General features: G+C 33.7%; 1 pseudogene; it reads right to left on the bottom strand.

Moving 5' to 3' along the window:
• Positions 1-15,138: 15,138 nt before the first annotated feature.
• LOC149539852 (putative fructokinase-6, chloroplastic pseudogene) lies at positions 15,139-15,982 on the bottom strand (annotated as a pseudogene).
• Between the last annotated feature and the right edge of the window lie 4,786 nt (positions 15,983-20,768).

Below are 20,768 nucleotides of genomic sequence, written 5' to 3'. Positions count from 1 at the left end.
GATACTTAGTGAGTTTGACATCCAATATGTTGAACGCAAGGCTATAAAGGGATAGGAAATTGCATATCAGCTGGCTGAGGCACCCATACAGAATCTTTTACCAATGAACATTGATTTCCTAGATGAGTCAATTGTGACACTCACGCACCACACATGGGTTATGTTCTTTGATGGGTCCTTCACACAACAAGGATCAGGTGTTGGATTACTCTTTATTACACCACAGAGATACTCATTGCCCAAAGCATACAACATTTTGTTTCCTTGTACAAATAACATTGCTAAATATGAGGCTTTGATCAATGGCATGAAAATTGTTGCTAAATGGAGAGTGGATCAATTAGACATCTTTGGTGACTCTCAGCTTGTTATCAACCAAGTAAATGATGCGTAACAAATAAAGGATGAGAAACTAATTCCTTACAAGCACATGGTTGATGACTTGAAGAAGTATTTTGCACACATAACCTTCCAGAATGTTCCACGAGTAGATAATAAAGTGGCTGATGCCATGGCCACTCTAGCCTCCCTACTACAAATGTCAGAAAATGACCTCTAACATGAGTTCTTGGTGGAAGCATTACGCTACCCAGCCTATGACACCCCTGATTCTAGGATGATTTGTTCTATTATAGGACAAGAATCATCCTACTACCATCACATCTATTCCTACCTTCATAATCAAAAAATTTTGAAAGGTCTAACCCAGAATGAGAAACGTTACCTAATCTGTAATGCTTCACATTATATCATTATTGCTGACGATCTATATAGGAGAGGTCTCGACGAAACACTCCTTAGGTGTTTAGAACCCAACAAGTCCAAATGTGCACTAATTGATGTTCACGAGGGCATTTGTAGATCTCATTCCAATGGCCTGACACTAGCTCACAAACTCCTTCATGCTGGTTACTACTAGCTTAAAATGGAGCAAGAAGTTATGAAGTATGCTAGGTCCTACAAGCAGTGTCAGCTACATAGGAATCTCATTCACATGCTAGCCATAGAGCTAATTCCCTCTACTACAACATGGAAATTTCAACAGTGGGCCTTTGACTTGGTGGTGCAGATTCACCCAACTTCTTCTAATGGACATAAGTTCATTATCACAGCTACAAATTATTTCACGAAATGGTAGAGGCAGTCTATCTCATAGTTGCTGATGGAAAAACTGTAGCACTTTTTATCACAAACTACATCATCTATAGATATGGTGTACCATCCTCAATCATTACTAACAATGGAGGATAGTTCAAGAATAAAGACCTCAAGGAACTATGCAAGAAATTTAGAATCACAAAACATTGGTCTTCCATTTATTACCCCCAGGGTAATGGCCAAGCTGAGGCATCCAATAAGGCAATCCTCAAAATTCTTCATCGCACAATTAGCAAATCAGGGAGAGACTAACATCTGCAGATCAATCCAACTCTATGGGCATATAGGACAAGCATTAGAACTCCAATGGGCACAACTCCCTTTGCATTGGTGTATGGGGTGGATGTTGTGCTTCCAATAGAGGTCGAGATTCTTACCTTGAGAATCTCTATGAAAGGCCTTATCACTGATGATGACTACAAGATAGCTCAGCTTCAAGAGCTTGTGTTATTGGATGAATGATGACAAGTGGCATGTGATCATTTGCGAGCATATCAACAATGAATGGCAAGAAGCTACAATCGGAGGGTCAAGCCACATAACTTCCAGCTGGGTGATCTCATTTTGAGAGAGAACCCCAAGAATCAACAACAGCAAGTACAAAAAGGAAAGTTTGAACCAAACTGGCTCGATCCATACATCATTACTACAGTATATGGATCTGACGCCTATTAGCTTTCCACAACCAAAGGAGACGTGCTTAAAAAACCTGTCAACACTCTCCACCTGAAATGGTTTTATAGTTGATTTAATCTCAGCAAGCTCTCTGTACATATCTATATGTCCTGAAAAAAATCTAAAAATCAGAAAAAGTCCTAAAAAAATTGTTACCCTGGTGAAGACCTAGCAATAGGTGCATTGGTAACACCAAAAAAATCAAAAAAAAGAAAAATACAAAAAAATTGAAAAAACAAAAAAAAGTGCCATTGGTGAAAACCTAGAAACAGGCATCATGGTAGCCAAAAAAGGAAATCCTGCCAAGAAGTGAAAACTTGGTAAATAGGTGCCTCTTGTTCCCCAATGCTCCATCTTGCAGTGCATCTTTTGGCTATTCTATATAGTCGCTTCCATGCTTTCCCTTCCCTACTTTTCTTTCTTTCTGCTCATGTATCCATGGATTGAGTCTTGTCACAGCTCAGGGGCATTCCCCCTTAGTGTCACTCTTTTTGAGATTCTCCTCGTAGAATCTCCTTTATGATAGTCACCAGTGGTCCTCAGTGCATCTTCCTACTATTGCTAGTGTCACTATTTTTTAGATTCTCCTCATAGAATCTCCTTCGCGACAGTCACCAGTGGTCCTCACTACATCTGCCTACTGTTGTTAGTGTCACTATTTTAGAGATTCTCCTCATAGAATCTCCTTCATGATAGTCACCAGTGGTCCTCACTATGTCTGCCTACTATCACTAGTGTCACTCTTTTCAAGATTCTCCTCATAGAATCTCTTTCACAATAGTCACCAATTGTTTTAGCTATGTCTGCCTACTATTGCTAAGGTCATGTCTCCAGATTCCTTTATGGAAGATCTCTCTCACATCAGTCACTAGTCATCCTAGCTATGTCTGTCTACTATCGCTTAGTCCTCTTTAGGTTCTTCATCGTAAAGTTTCCTCTTTGACCTCAGTCACCAATCATTCTGACTGTGTCTGCCTACTGTCGTCACCCTACTGAAGAGATTTCTTTCAAACATGTTCCAAACACTGACACTTGACATCAATCCCAAAACATTGAACTCAAAAATGATATACTTGTTTGGATATGCTAAGCATTTTCTTTTTTTGCTTTGTTTTTCTTTATCATATCCCCTCGAGCAACTCGATGATGTCATCTTTGACTAGAGAAGTAATGACTGGGGGCATGATCTTTTCTTTGCTTTCTGTCTGTGGTTTAGTTCCAATAAGTTGATATATTCTTGTAAAAGGGGTGTCCACTATAAGAGCCTCCATCTTTTATTGGATGGTTGTGTGTACCTTGACTCCTTTTATATGAATATGCCAATAACATTGGTTCTTCTCCTTGTTTTTTGGAGTGAACTTTTCATGCTACAATAAATACTCATACTCATCTTGCTAAGTGAACGTACGGGCCACTGTGAGTATATCTAGCACACTTTTGTCTCCGGTTACGAATGCAAGGGTCATTGTGGATAGAATATATACTAAATACTTAGCTTAAGAGAGATCTCCCATGTGTTTGTTGTGCCTGTCGTGTAAGCAACATTTAGGTCATCCTAGTGTTTATGCTCTGATGCTTATCTTAACTTGCTATATTAAAAGGGATAAATGTTTTGGTCATTCTGGCTTCTTGTGCCTTGAATGCTTACATTCAATCCTGACAAACCAATAACGTATGTTATATTCATATTTACATGATTGCAATGTCAGTGAGAATTGTATGACCTACAAGCTTTGTTCTATATCTGGTGATGATTAAATATTGAGGCTTGGTAACCAGACCTAGGGTTACATTTAACATAATCTTGCATTACATTCTTCACTTTCATAAGCATGAAATTCAATGGTCATTCTATTCCTACCCTTTGTGATGAAGGATTGGGGGCATCTCCACATATATCAGGTTCCTCCATGGCTGCACAAGTGTTTTTTTTGTTGATTCGCGCTCCTCAATGGAATACCTATCATTGTCAAGCAAAAACATGCAACACTATATGAGATGTCAGTCTATACATATGCATTCTATCCAAGTACAACATACATCTAATGAACATCAAAGTAAAGCAAAAACAGACAATGACATGTACACAGGAATACTCAACTCAAGATCTCATATATATATATATATATATATATATATGTATGTATATATGTATGTATATATATATATATATATATATCTATATATATATATATATACATATATATATATATATATATATATATATACATACATATGTATATATGTATGTATATATATACATATATATGTGTATATATATATATAGATATATATATATATATACATACATATATACATACATATATATATATATATATATATACATACATATATATATATATACATACATACATATATATATATACATACATATATATATATATATACATACATATATATATATATACATACATATATATATATATATATGTATGTATATATATATGTATATATATATGTATATGTATATATATATATGTATATATATATCTATATGTATATATATTTATGTATATATATATCTATATGTCTATATATTTATGTATATATATATCTATATGTATATATATTTATGTATATATATATGTATATATATTTATGTATATATATATGTATATATATTTATGTATATATATATATATGTATATATATTTATGTATATATATACATATATATATATATATATCAAAAGAATGGATCAGTACAAAAAATGGGCACTACTCAAGTGCAATTGATAAAAAATGATACATGTGGTGCTGGCACACTAGTCAATACATAGCCAAGGATCAAAATCAGAGATTAGGCACAGAGCATCTAACTCTGTCCTACACCCTCACCTCCAGGAGGAGTAGGAGCTGCAGGTGGCAGAGGCGATGGTGGCATATCTAGTCTGATAGGAGGTCATGCACCTCCAGAATCTCGAGCATACTGAGAAAAGAGTTGAACCTAAAGTGTCTCATCAAGTACTACACTCATATATGCAGCATAATAGTATGTTGCTTGAGCTGACTAGAAGCACACCTCATCCTGCGCAGCTCTAATCTCTGCTCTGTAGTCTCTGCACGCTCTCTCAATTGGTCTACCTCTCATTGTCTCTCCACCAACTGCATATCTCAGACTACCACTAAAATTTGTAACTCTCCCAACTGTTAGGAGGCCACATGAATCCACTCTCGATACCCTTGTACTACATCTTGCACCCCACTTGCCGGCTGATCTGGCATATCCTCATCTAGCATCTTTGGTGCCTGTCGTTGTGGTGTCGCCTCCTACTATGGTGGCACCTGCTACTGCAGAGCCTCCTGTTGAGGGGCCTGCTTCTCTGTCCTCTATCTCTACCGCCGACTGTGTCTTGTCCCACTACCTCTAGCACTTGGGTCTGATCCCATCTAACGTGGGGGAATCTGCATCTTTTGTACCTAGTGCCAGACTCATGACTGCTACTATGGTTGTGCTTGTTTCTATTATGGCTAACTTGGTGGTTGTGGTTGTGCCTACTGCTTTTGGGGCACCTACCTCTATGCCTGCCCTACTATACCTAGTGGATCTATAAAATGTGGGAATGGATGGCTGATAAAAAATGCTTGATATGCAAGCATCATCCCGGAATCTACTACCTCTAGCAGGTACTCCCACTGAACTACAGCTAGGCTACAGATATCTATCATGGACCACCTTGGGTCCATCTATGTTGGCCATCCTCACTCAATGTCCTTCTAAAACCTAGCATAGGTGTAGTACTCAGCAAAAATTTCCTTGGGTCAGCCATACTGCCGCCACACTCATGATATCACAAATCTCTCAATAACTGATGTAGTCTTGCATGCCAGAGGGCAAGAACTGAACATCCATGGTAGCTCTCTGGAGGCATCATCCCAGTCCTCTATCTCTCTCTAGGGTCACCATACAATAGACACAAGGTCATCAAGATGTGTCTACCATTGCTCGGTCTTACCCAGGTGGACCTGGGTAATGTGCCCTTGATATATGCATATACATGGCTCCATGGGCTCTCTAGCATCCTCAAAAATTGGCCTGCATATAGGAAGATGCTCCTAGGCCCAGATCTGCAACACATATACTCCAGCTGCCATAGTCTTCTTCTCGTGGAAGATGACCTCGTGCATCTCGTGGAACATATGGGCTAGCATGCACTGACCCCACCCAAAGATCTCAGGTGCCTCCAACATCCTATGGAGCATGACTCCCCACCCACACTCCAAACCATGATGTCCTATGTCAGGACATAAGAAATAGCTAAGAAATATAGCTAGCATAGATGCTAGCCTGTGCATTGGTCCATAAGTGTGCATCAGCTCATCCCAGCTAATGGCCCTGCCCCTCGGTAGCTCTCTCTCAAAAAAAATATATAGTGCCTCTATCCCTGCTCGAGGCACTGTATCATAGATGACCCGAGCACTATGAAATGGGATCCTTAGGATCCTCCATATATCCTTTGGGGTAATTGTCATCTCACCCATCGACAAATAAAATGTGTTCGTCTCCCAATGGAAACACTCTACCAATGCAGTGAGAAGACTGTGATTCACCATCACGGCTGGAATCTGGCATAGTGAAGACAAACCCAATTGTGCAATGTGTGCCTGATCAGTGTCATCAAGACTCTGCAATAACTCCCCATATGGTGGGTAATGTGATCTAAATGCAATGTCACCAAAGACCTCCTGCAAGTACCACAAGAAGCAACAAACAAAAAATTAGTATCAAGTCGAAATGATGCATCAAAACAAATTAAAATGCAATTTTTGAGCACGAAAAATAAAAATTCTAAACATGACTATCATAGGATTTCACGCAAAATTCATGAAATCTCACGTGAAGTTCTCTCAGTTTCTCACGAAAACATTCTTTCTTCGCGTGAAGAATCACATCATCGTGCGAGAAAAGAGCTATTTGCATGAGAAAATAGTTGTTCACACGAGAAACAAATTGCCTCGCACGAAGAATCTCATTCTCCCACAAAGCCTAATGCTTCCCACGCGAAGATCCTCCCACCACGCGCAAAGAGACAGTGCACCTTATTTCTTCACATGAAGAAAGAAGATCTTCATGTGAAAAGAGATAGCTCTCATGCGAAGATCGATTGAACAATCCTAAAACATGCTAAAAAGTGCAATAAATGACATCGAAATACTTGAAAGTGAAAGTACAAAGGGAGGGAATTGATGACTCACCAGTGGTTTGTAGTCTATTGGCCGACTATGTCATCTAGAGTGATCAAATCAATATCTCATGCTCACTACCATGTCTCTCTCAAAGCTCAAATCAATAGAAGACAAAAAGCACAAATGAATTGAAAATGACCCCTGGGGCCCTTATATAGCTGTTGACCAAATTTTTCAAAGTGCTCAAATTTGTGCAAAAATCACACCCCTGGCTAATTTGACCATTCTGAATCTATTTTTGGGATCAAATTCAAAATTTGAGACACGTAAGAGCCTCAAAAATGTATTTTAAAATTTTGGGGACCAATGCGATTGAATGCTTGTGCAGCCCAAATCTTTCTGATACTCTGTGATTCTTGGAATCCTTTTAGCTTTACATTCTTCATGTTTTCACAACTCATTTTGGAAAAGGTCAACTCAAGTCAACTGTGGCTAAATTTGGTCAACCTTTAGTCAAACTTGGTCTTTTGGACTTTGAAATCACTTTGGATTGACTTCCAATTTCTTCAGATCATTCTGATCTCTTCATATTTTCTTCTGATCATTCTGATCTCTTCATATTTCTTCAAATCATTCTGATCTCTTTATATTTCTTCTGATCATTTTGATCTCTTTATATTTCTTGTAATCATTCTACTCTCTTCATATTTTTTTAGATCATTCTGATCTCTTCATATTTTCTTTGGATTGTTCTGATCTCTTCTCTTTTCTTCAGATCATTCTGATCTCTTCTACATTCTACTACATCTTAGATTTCTTTTGTATCTATTGCTATACTGCTTCACATCTATTTCTGGTGTGTCATCTTTCAATTTTGTTCCAGAGGGGGCAGGATGATTACATCATTGAATACTTATTGCTCGAGGCATCTCGTTCTCATCTTATGTTCTCATCATTCAGGGCATCTCACCACTAGGGGCATATTGGTTCCCTTTTTTTTTTTGGCATCTTTGTCATCAATTTTCATTACAAGTATCGGGACAATCTAAACCCCAATTCCTGATGATCAAGCCTCGTTCGGGGGATGGTTCTATGACTTATAATTTGAACTCTCTATCTTCTTTCAATCTCAAGTATCTAGGTGTTCTACCTGGATCCTTGAAGGTTAAGCTTCATTCTGGAGATAATCTTCTAAATGCTTTCAATCTCAGGTATCTAGGTGTTCTACCTAGATCCTTGAAGGTTATGCTCCGTTCTAGAGATAATCTTCTAAATGCTTTCAATCTGTTTTCAATCTCAGGTATCTAGGCATTCTATCTGGATCCTTGAAGATTAAGCTCCATTCTAGAGATAATCTTCTAAATGCTTTCAATCTATTTTCAATCTCAGGTATCTAGGTGTTCTATCTGGATCCTTGAAGATTATGCTCCGTTCTGGAGATAATCTTCTAAATGCTTATCAATTTTAGGTATCTAGGTGTTTTTTCTGAAGAAACCTTTTAAATGCTTATCAATTTTAGGTATCTAGATGTTCTATCTAGATCCTTAAAGGTCAAACTTTGTTCTAAAGAAACCTTTTAAATGCTTATCAATTTCAGGTATCTAGACATTCTGTCTGGATCCTTAAAGATTACGCTTCGTTCTGGAGATAGTCTTTTAAATTCTATCAATCTAAGGTATCTAAGTGCTCTACTTGGATCCCTTAGGATTAAGCTCTGTTCCAAAGATGGTCCTTAAAAGCTTATCAATTGGTCTCCGTGTCATCAACTTCGAAACCAATCTCATCTTCGCATCATGCTTTCTAATTTTTCTTTGAATTGAATGTGTTGCTCGCACATTCATTCAAAGAGGGGCAAAATGTAATACCCCAAAATTGGCTCATTGCCATGATACTAATTCTGGTCTATTTCTGATCAATCTTAAGTCCTATGTCATTAGGAAAATTCTTATTCTGGTACTCACTACTTGACTTAATTGTCAGATGCAGAAAACCCTAATCTGTATTCATCTTGCTTATTATTTAATTCCTATAGTATTTACTCATATTAGTCACATTAAACCTATTTATTAATATTTAATTTAATTATTAAGTATTTATACTTTAATTAAATTAAATTATATCCTAAGGCTAATGTACTATGGAATTAAATTTATTTAATTTAATAAATATGCCTATTTTAATTAAATAAATAAAATTATTTAATTAAATGGAGAACTTACTTCTAATTAATTAAACAAAATTATTTAATTAAATGGGAAGTCATTCCTAATTAATTAAATAAGAAAAGTATCTCTAATTAATTAAATAGAATTATTTAATTAAATAAAAAAGGTAATTATGAGAGCATATCTCATTTTATTAAATTAAATATCTCTCCAAAATCTCTCTTCAATTCAAAAAGGAAATTTCTAGTTCACTGCTGATCAAATTAGAAGTGACCTAGATCACTTGCTTTTACACTGAAGTCTATCTGAGTTGACTGACTCTTACACTCAGATCTGAGCCAGTTAACTCCCTTTGATTTGAGAATCTTCCTTTATGACTGAACTTCATCTTCAATCCTGACCATTGATTGAAATCGATCTCAACCGTTGATGGATTCTAGGAAAGTCTATTTAAGAGACCCTCATTTCTTCATTATAGAGATTGGGAATTTGAATAGTATTGAATTGCTATCAAATTGAGTACTCAAATCTCTAACTTTCATATTGTTATTGCATTTAAATTCTCATTTAAAATAACAATGCATACATATAGATTAATGCCTTCTATTTCCTAGATTAATTGCTTACACTTCATCTAGATTACTTGCATATCATATAGATTAATCGCATTTAAATCCTTCATTCTTAGAGGGTCTAGTTGCTTAACACCTCAAATCTGAGGATATATAACAAGCAATTCCCTTTAGATAGAAGGCAACAGGTCACTTTGTCGGCTAATTTTCGGATGAACAATCCAATGTTCATTCTGGGATGAATCTGCAAATAAGGACCATGTTGAAGTGTGTTTGTTAGCATAGCCCGCATTTTCACATATTCAGCTTGTTTACCCTACAAGCATATATCTCCTTAATCCTTCTTGCTTAGCACACCAATGTAGTCACCTTTTAGGTCACTTGATGAAGTAGAGTCCTTGACTTCCTATCTTCCTTCTTTTCTCTATTGTTTCCTTGTCTTCTCTGACCCTCTCTTATTCTTTACTTCATGACTAGACATTCCTATAAATAGGAAATTAAGATAATTTTTCCATTTTTCATCATCCATTTTAGGGTTTGGATGGCTTATCTAGGATACAATGTATCTACCTCATATTCCATCTTTCTTATAGACACTTCTCCTATCTGAATTCATTTGAATTCACCTAGAAACAATTTACCTCAAATTTTGTGCCACTACCTCATCAATCTTATCTTCCACCTAGTTCACAAACTTCATGAAAACAAACTTGTCAACTCAGATTTGGCTAATCTTTGATCTTTTAAATAATGAAGCAGCTCAGCATTATCAATATTCTAATGCTTGACACATACTCCATTGCTTGACATCAACTATGTAATCCTTGGCATCAACTAAAGTTTACTGATACTTGACACATACTGTGTTTCTCAAGTCTAACTAAGTTTATTGCTCAGCTTGTACTAACTTTTCTTGGCACCTACTACCAACTCGGTCAAGCTTGGTAGATAGTCTTTATGTAACTTGTTCTTCTAAAGTTTCTAAGTGTAATCATCCTTTGTAACCTCAAGTAGATAATCAATACATCATGTCATCATTGTCTTAACTGATCCATGTACTTCATTACTTAATCATAACTCAACCTTTCCTCTAGGTGTTATCATTACATCTTATTGATCAAAGCATCTTCATTAATCAACTAAGTTATAGTAATTGAATCTTATAAGTAATTGTCTTTACTAGCAAATAGTAGGTTTGACATCAGTGACAAAACAATGATTGAAACACATTTTCTACTTCAACAATCTCCCTCTTTCAACAATATCTTTCAGCAATGATCTTTTCAATCAAATCTCATCAAAATGGTCATTTAATTTCTACACAATATAGTGTTATATTAAACATTTCTGACCACAAGATAGGAGAATTGGTTCAAATACAATAACATCCAAATGAGAAAACAAGAGAACATAAATCTTCAAATACAATTGCAGAAGGTAATAACATTGATTACCACATAGATTCATGAAGAAATTATTGCAATATTTGACAATATTGATGAAGTTTTTAATGTAGCACCTTTGTCCTTTTGATTTTTCATGGCCTTGATAGCCTATTCCAAGAACACCATACATAGATTGAGCTATCTTGATTCCACATTCTACCAAATAAATGCATTAAATAAAATTAATTAAGACATTAATATTCTGAGATAAAAAGATAGAAATTGCATTTGTTTCCCATGTCTCATAAATACATTACATTCCATTCCAGACCCACATAATATCTCTCATTAGAATATCAACTTCCACAACAACTCACTTTTTCTCAATACAACTCTAGTATTTGGCTGCAATTTGAGCTATAAAATTCTTCTAATCCCTCAAGAAGGTGGATCCACTTTCATAGAATAAATTGACTCTTTTTTTGCATAGTTTCTTCTAGCTCACTGAAGCTCTCTATATAATACTCATATCTACTATAAGAATCCATAGAATCAATCTTGACCTTTCTACCATACATTTTAGAAATGAAATTCTCTTGTGATTTGCTACATATTATAGAAAGCTTCTCATAAAACTGCTATATGAGATCTTTTAGGTTAGATTCATCCACATCCATGATGGTGATATAAAATAGACCTTTACATAACCTTTTGTCTTGCTTGACAAGATTGATGCCACTCTAGAACTAACTGAAAGTAGATTCTATCTCCTTATCTAAGTGAAAATACTGTAATACCAGAAGAACATTTACTATAAAAAAAAAAGTGTCATTTATGTTATGTATTTCAATAAAAATAGTGAAAAAACAATGTTGTCGAGAGAAAGGACATACCTTTTTGTTGAAAACTATATTGTTGCTAACCACAACATTGATGATGAAAAGAAGCATATCCTCTTGTTCACTTTTCTTAGAGTTACCAAGCCCCTATAAGTCTAAGAGCACATAGAGACATCTAGTTTCCCTTTTTTCATCTACATCTTTGCCTACTACGATTGTCATTAACACTCCATCTATACATCTACCACCTGAAACATCAAGAGCTGACCCTAATAGATGATTCAACAAGTATTATTTTTTCCTACTCTACTTTCCCATGGAAGGTATCACCTAATTTGACCTTTCCAACTTCTAAGAATTGCATCAAAAAATACAAAGTTTATAGAGTTAGCAAATGGTACCCTATCTAGGTAACTAACATTGGGTAGTAGTTGAAGTCCATCCTTAGGAGCTACCATTCTAATTTTTTATGCATGGACTATTTTGATCGAAACAAGGCAAAGAAGCTTCCTAACCCAACTTACCATTTTTACATGTTTCTATTGCCCTACTATAATTGAAATTGTGCAATTCTCCATAATATTTACTTCAAATTCAATATCCATACCTAAAAATTATTTATATTTTCCAGCCTTATGTTGGCTGATATGTTCTAAATATTTAAGACATCCATTACCATTGCAAGGATTTGATTTACTAATTTCAAGTACTACTTTGAATTTGATGCATTTCTTAGCACTTGGGAACAACTTAGGAATTGTTGAAAACTTTTCAAAAATATGATAGATGTAGCCTAAATAGGGGCATGCCCAACAATTTTTTTCACCTTTCAGGAGCTTATTTCTGATCTACTTGTTACAACTACACAACTTTCCTTGTCAAAGCGGCTTTAAAAACATAGGAAAAGATGAAACCAAGAGCATTTTCAAGGCTATATTTAAAACTAAAATTGTGATCTGAAGACCATAGTTTACACCCCAAGTTGTTCCACATCAAATAATCTGCATTCTCTTGTATTGAAATAAATTGTCTTTAAATTGGATGTGCATGCTCTCAAAGAGAAGGATTGCTGCAAAGGAGGAGAAAACTAAAAAATAATCCAAGTTGAAATAGATTTTTATGCATCTTATCAAGAATAGAGTCATCCACTAGACTTTCCTTGCAAAAAATATTTATGATCATGTTCTTATCTCCATAGAACCCTAACATTGGTAAGCATAGTTGATTTAGTGAATTGATATGAACCTGCAGGAGATCAAAGGAATTGGTGAGATCCATAACCACTCAAGTTTACTACTAAAATAAATAGAATGAAACCCTAAAACTCAAGGTGCCCTTCACTAAAAATGATCAGGGGTGAAGCATTAGATAGAGGTGTTAGTGCAAGTAGTTCTCTGTTGATCTCCTAAACAATCTTACTATCCACCTTAACCAGAGGCAAAAAAATTAGACAAAAATTTCAATTAATATATATGTATCTGACACCAGAATAGGGTCCCAGTTGAGGATCCCAAATTAAATAGGCTAATAAGCAAATGAAGGATGGAAAATATTGTAATAAAGAAAATTTAGAGTGAAATTACACATTCCATACATAAATAAATGGCAGTAATTGAATTGTGGATTGAAATGTAACTTAAATACATTTTGTAAGAATGCTACAAATATAACATTGAAAAAAAGAAGTGAATGACAATAACATTTATTAGAAAAACTAAAAAACAAGTATAATCAATTGAACACATGCATCCTCAAACATATTCCACAATCAGTCATTGCATGCAACATCCCCTAGAAGACAAGAACAGATGTAAAATAAAAAACATGAAGTCTAGGTGTGCAAGAGCTTGGTTCTCTATAACATTATTAAAAAATCAAAAGTTATTAGATTCCCCAAGAAAACAATCTTGATATGCACACTTCTAGCATATATGCTTCCTATATAGCTTGTCACTTGCCAATTCAAATAGATCAGTAAATTCAACTTTTACAACATAATATAATAGTACAAAAAAATAAACTCTACACATATTTAGAGATCAATTCAAAAGATAATATAATAGATTTTCATTCATGTATAACATCATAAATTGTATGCATGTTGATCTATTTTGTTTTTAAGAATACCCATTTAGGTTAGCAATCTCAACCTTTCAAGATTTCATTTAACTTACTTAATTACATGAGTGTGAAAAGGCCTAAGATGGAAAATCCAAAAAGGAGCAGTTAGAGTCAAGAAGATGAAATAGAAAAGTCAACAAAAGCCCGACACACTTCAACCAAATGTTAATAAGGGCAACTAGAATCCTTCAATGACCAGTGACCAACAAATTAGTTACATTATGATATAACATGGATAAGGATAATTCACATTGGATAAAACTAACAAGGATGAGGATGTTGAGGATAATGATTTATTGACAATGCTAGTAGTATCTACATTGAATATGGAGGTCAAGCTACAACCTGTCATGCCAATCGAGTGGGTGCAGCCATAGTGGACTTCTAGGACTAGACCTTTAAGTTATCCAAGTCCCCTATTTTTTAATAGATGGGAAGAGAAATATATAAATTGATTTGATGTATTTACATTTAGTTTTGCAAAAATATTTTTAATTTTTAATTTATTTTTTTCAAATTATCAAACATCAAGATTCCACATGAGTATGCCATTTTGTACCTAGTTTGCATTTAAAATGCACTAATATAAGTATACTCAATTTGTTTCTTTAATGTGATAATTTATTGACTCATTGGATGTATCTCCTCATTGGTTTCTTCAAAAACAATACACTTCTCATGAAACAAAAGAAAAGTTTTAAGTTGGCAAGTTTTAAGCTGATTTTTTTGCGGAGACACATTTTATAGTCTTGATGAGTATTTGTTGAGTGTAAGTTTTCCAAATATGGAATAAAATGATTTTTTTTAAAATTAAAATAGGCCTCCAACTTATTAAACATACAAGAAACAAGACAATATTATTAGTTTATAATCAAAAATCTTAAAAGGACATTACTACAGGAGGACAAAAATCTATATTTCTTTGTAATAATCCATATAGTTAAACTCATAGTTTGTCTATTATAATGAATATAAATAAGGTTAAATATAAATCTCTTCAAATGGAACTGTTAAACATGATTCTTCAGTAGGATGACAATAACAACTTTATCTAGAAGTGATGGGATTGCACCCTTTTATATTGTGGCTATGGCACGGGCACCATTTGTAAGTAGCAGTACATCCCTCAAATTGTTCTCTTCCTCAAGAAATGAAAAATCCTTGACCAATTCTATAATAATGCTCCAACATATGCATCACCAACACTAGTTGTATCAACTGTCTCTACTAAAAACCCATTTATTTTCCCCTAAAAGTCCTTGATGTAATATATGCAACCTTTTTCTCCCTCATTCACAAGTAGTAACTTAAGTTCAGGGTGTAATAGGGTCTCAATTACTTCATCTTTTTGATAGTCTCCTCCTTCTATAAGGAATGCTACTTCTCCATCACTAACCTTAATCACATCATTCGCATCCCATACACTAAAATGGCTTCTCAAGCATTTGAAAGAGATGACCATAATGGTATTATCACATTAGGATCATATGATAAGAGAGCATTTGCCTCTTTTGCCAATTTCATGGCTGCAAAATGAGTTTTTATACATGGCTATGTTATCAAACTTATGGATCCATAATGAAAAATCTTGGCCTATTGGATCAGATCTTTATCAAGCTCAGCCTTAATCAAGAGCATATTGGCACTTGGATTATGATAGAACATGAACTCTCGTTAACCATCATTTTGCAATGTTACAAATGCAAGTGTTGTTCTAGGATGGCTATCAAATAGAAAAATCTTATCATTTACACTATTTTCCTTTAAAATGACATCCAACATATGCCCAAATTCATCGTCACTAACCTTGCCAATGAATGTTGCATGACCTCCAAGCCTGTCAACCCCTACAACAACATTTGTTGGTGCACCTCCTAGAACCTTCTTAACGGTTGGTGCTTCTACCAAAGAAACATCCATTGAACCCCCACTTCCTTCATGACAAGGGTAAAGGTAGGAAAAATTCTAGGAAACTATAGCATATAACAGGACAAGCTCTCCCTTTAAGAATCATAAAACTAAAATAGCATAGTTACATGGATAAGAATAGAACAATCATTGTAATGAAAAATATAATATTGTCAATGGGAATAAAGCATTCTTTTACCACTTCCTTCAACATAACAAAAAGGTAGCAATATCAGCATATGTATCACTAAACTCTATCAAATTATTGCTTTCCTTTTGGCTAATTGTGCATTCTTCAAATTGCAATGTAAACTAGAACTAAATAATAATAGACACCAAATTGACAAGTTTGGTTGAATATTTTGTGAATAAAATGACTAGGATATGCATGTACCTCAAATACACTAACAAGGGAGACCACACATTGTACAAGTTCAATATTAAATGTATAATATACAAATAAGGTAGTTATCCATATTCAAAAGACAAGTATACCTTCCAATGAATCATACATAATATGATCATCTCTAAAGAAATATCAAACTAAAATATGAAATATATAACCAATCAACTTGGTTCACACCTATCTCTTATCCTAAAAAAATTCATATAGATAATATGGAGTTGTGAAGGAGCCTCTAGTAGCTTCCCAAACATGGTGCTTACAGATTCTAGTAAAAGCACTAGGTCTCTGCCCAATTTGAGTAGCCAAATGAGTAATTGTTGCAGGCATCCCTGACACACTTACAATTAGTCCTTCTCTCATCCATGATGTTATCTCTGGAGCAAGAGGAGGGTACTACAAATTTAAACTAAAAAATTACACCAAATCAACATGATGTTATCTCTCATCCATGATGGTATCTTCTTCATCTTCTACAAAAAGATATTCTCCTAGAACAACATTGATGCCATATTGGTATATTCTTTATCCTCAACTGTATTATTAAAAAAATTTTGAACATTTTCCACGTTGGTCTCTATTTGAATGGATTTAATATCATTTTTTCATTTCTTCAAACATTCAAAGATAACATTATGCTTTCTTTCTAGTTCTTTGTCTACTAACTATTGATCAATATTAATGAGCTAGGTATCAAATTGCTTCAAAAGATCTTCTTCACTCTTTTTCCTCTTTAAATAATTAATTCTCAATATTTGTCCTAGAAAATCTGAAGCAACTTTTTTTCTTCTTTTTTCATTTACTGCCTAAGAGTTGTTGCTAGTATTGTGCAAGCTTTATCCTTTTGAGTTTTAAGAGACAATATTACCTTGTTGACTAAGCTGAAGGCAAAGATGAATCTTTTCGAGGTATGTTTATAAGCTAGACAATAACTAAAGATCATGTTTGGTTATTTTCATCTCTTAAAGGAAATTTTTATTTTCACCCCTTAAAGGTAATTTATTATGACTTTCTAGGAAGTTAATCCAAGATTACACCTTGAATCATTTCATAGGAAATTGTCCATACCCAAGCCACCTAAATTATGCATCATTCTCCTAGAATATGGAATCCTTTTAGGAACTCTTCCCCTTGCTGTTGCTACATAAGAAATGAGGTGAGAGCTTGTCTTAAAGGCTCTCTAAAAAGTTTAGAAGGAATTGGTGCTATATGACATGACAAAACATGCTTCAAAATAAAATTTCTTTAGTGTTTGTATGAAGGGTGTGGGTCAAGATATACAGACTTTGACAAGGTATCTTTAGGTTGTTAATTGTCCTTGTTCATTTCTTTGTCCCTCAAAATTCTTTTTTTATGCTTTTAGGTTGCTTGCCTAGTCTTAGAGACTCATTTCTAAGATCAAAGTACCTTAATACATTATTCATATAGTAGTTTTTAATTTAATGGTCAATTATGTTAATACATTGACCAAGTAGTTAGTTTTTCTTTATGGTTAGTTACCTTAATACATTGACTAGGTAGTTGTAAGGAAATATAATCTTAAAATCTAGAGGCATTTGTATTAGTTGACTTAGTCCCTGTATAGAAAGCATCTTAATTAGATTTGTATAACTAGAAGTCTGCTCTTTACAAGGATACCCTATTTTTCATGCCACAATAGATGTATGAATGCATTAAATCTATTTACCCTACCAACTATTCCCAAGGGTGATTTTTTTAAAGAAACTGATCACTCCTTCCTCTAGCCAGGATTCAAGTAGCTACTAAGAAGCGTATAAGTATTAAACTAGACCCCTAGTTGCTAGATTGACTCTTTTTGTAATAGATGTTTAGACTAATGTCACATTCAAGTTTTGTCTCATTATATCTTCACTATCCCATACTAATAATGAATTTTAACATATTTGGTGCCCAATTTAGCCTTCATAAACATCTATTTTTCCAATCCCACTAATCCCTATAAAAAGGTATGTTTACCCATCAAAGTAAACAATGGGGAATGTGTTTACCACTGCATCCCCATATGGGCATTTTCTACATCACATAATATTTGTTATAAATAATACACACACACACACATATTGTTTCTTTGTGGTGCTTTCAAGAGTTAAATATAATCCCTTCAAGTGAAATTTATTCCTATAAAATTGTGAGAAAATGGGTTTTGGGGAATTTGTAGCACTTATCAAAAATTTCTTTTCAATGCAATTTTTTTCCAAACAAATGATAACTGCCCCACAATTTCTAGAAGCACATTTACACACAATAGAACCCTTTTCAATGTCCATGACATAATTCATTCTATCAAGAGAGGTACTTGCATTGGAATTAGAAAACTTTATATTAGAAAAAGAAAAGAATAAGTCTGAGACTCTCAATTGTTAACTGTGAAGCCCTCTACATTGATTTTTCTCTGAATGGGTAAAGAAAATATGCAGACAATGGCAATATAAATGCAAAAAAAAGTAAAATATACCTAATTCAATGAAAATGAGGTATATTACATATGAAGGTTGTGCATTTCATAGCTCTTTCGCACATTTGAACTTCATACAGAGTTCACCACAAAATTACTAATTGTTTCTCCAATAATTGATCTCATTTGCAGTGGCTTGATGCTAGGTCGTTGTTCGACTAAACTATCTGGTGCAAATGGTAGAGAAATAATTTTCTGAAAATAGTAAAAGTGTACTATGTGGTGAGTGGTCATTTTCACTTTAAAGTAGGATTTTTGCTTTACCAAGTTCTGATTAACCTCCCGCCATTAGAGTTTTGTCTTCTTTTTTAGAATGCATGCAATTTGTCTTTTAAATTAATTTTAATTTTTTATGTATGATAATTAAAATATTTTATTTTCACCTAAAATAATTTAAAAATAATATAATATTGATTCTTCTTCTTTTTTAAATTAATGTAGTAATAGTGATATAAATTGGAAATCAAATTGGTTGCAAATCATAGTTAAAAATATTAATTAGTACTTGTACAAAATAAGTGCAGTGGGTATGCTGATAGGAATATATATTTGGCATTATTAAAACCAAAGTATAAGGGATTCAAGTATTGATAGTGTACTATGGGTGTACTATGGCGTGGATGTTTTGATATCTCTTTTCAAAAAAGCATGTTAGCACCAAGAGGCCAAAAATTTCTTATCCACCATTTTTTTCCATTTTTGGTAAGGTTTTACATTCTGAAAGATCACCTCCCGTAATTTCAATTGTCTTAATATTTTTAATTTAAGATAAGTAATATAAATTTAATTTAAAATTTATAATAACTAAAAGTTTAAGATGAAATATTATTGTTCTTTGAAAAATGTCTTAAATGGTGTTCTTAGGTATAAGTAGTGGAATAAAATAAATGTGAGAACTAAAAGCCCACCCTACAAATCTATAGAAGAAAAATATCCTCAATTGTTTGAGACGACAAGGATCTCAAAGAAATAGGTACCACACCCATAGGGTGTAATGTGTAAGGCCACCTACCTAACATGTCCAAAATTGTTCCTAGGTGTTTCAAAAGGAATGTCAAACAAAATGTAGGATTAGAAATATAAGATCTAAAGAAGGTGGCCACAAAAAGAATTAAAAAACCAATTACATTGTTCCCAAATTTGTAAATGGAGAGAGATAATAAGAAAAAGAGAGAATGTGTCAATAATGTAGATATAATATAGATTCATAATTGTATGTCTCTCTAGCCATCCCTTTCTATGTAACTCTTTTCACCTCTCCCTCTATCTCTTTGTGTCTCTACATGTTGTTAAATATATTTTAATTACTAGTAAATTATCAATAGTTTTTACTATAGATTTAAATACTAGTTATAAATTATTAATTTTCTTAATTATGAATATTGGAATAAACAATTGAGAATCCAAATAACTAATATAAATAGAATAAAACCAATGTAAGAAAAATTTATTAATCCACCCATTTATTGATATACCTCTTAGAGGAAAACTAAATCAGTTTGGAATATTGATCAAAGAGCCCAAAATGATGAATATAATTACCTAAATTATTTAATAAATCATCATGTATCCTAGATGATGCAAAGTGAAACCACAACTAGTATGAGAAAAAGAAGGTCTAAGGGCCATGAATGAGTTATAGAAAATAAAATCAACCTAATCCATTAATACATAAACCTTGGATGAAGTACAAATGAATAATTATTAGTGACTAATTATCAAATCACTTATTTAATCATTTATTTGGTAATTCATTTAGTTGCTTGTGTTAGGTGATTAATGATTAGTTACTAATTATCCAAACACTTATTTTTTAATTTATTTAATAGTATATTTAGTCACTTATATTTGGTTAATCTTGTGAATTTACCTAGTGATCAAATTGGTCACTTATTTAGTCATCTATAGTTGTAAACTAC

This window comes from Cupressus sempervirens, chromosome 9, assembly GCF_028749045.1.
Source record: "Cupressus sempervirens isolate cs-2001-9-10 chromosome 9, ASM2874904v1, whole genome shotgun sequence".
Classification (NCBI taxonomy): Eukaryota; Viridiplantae; Streptophyta; class Pinopsida; order Cupressales; family Cupressaceae; genus Cupressus; species Cupressus sempervirens.
This window is presented reverse-complemented; position numbering and strand designations above follow the sequence as displayed.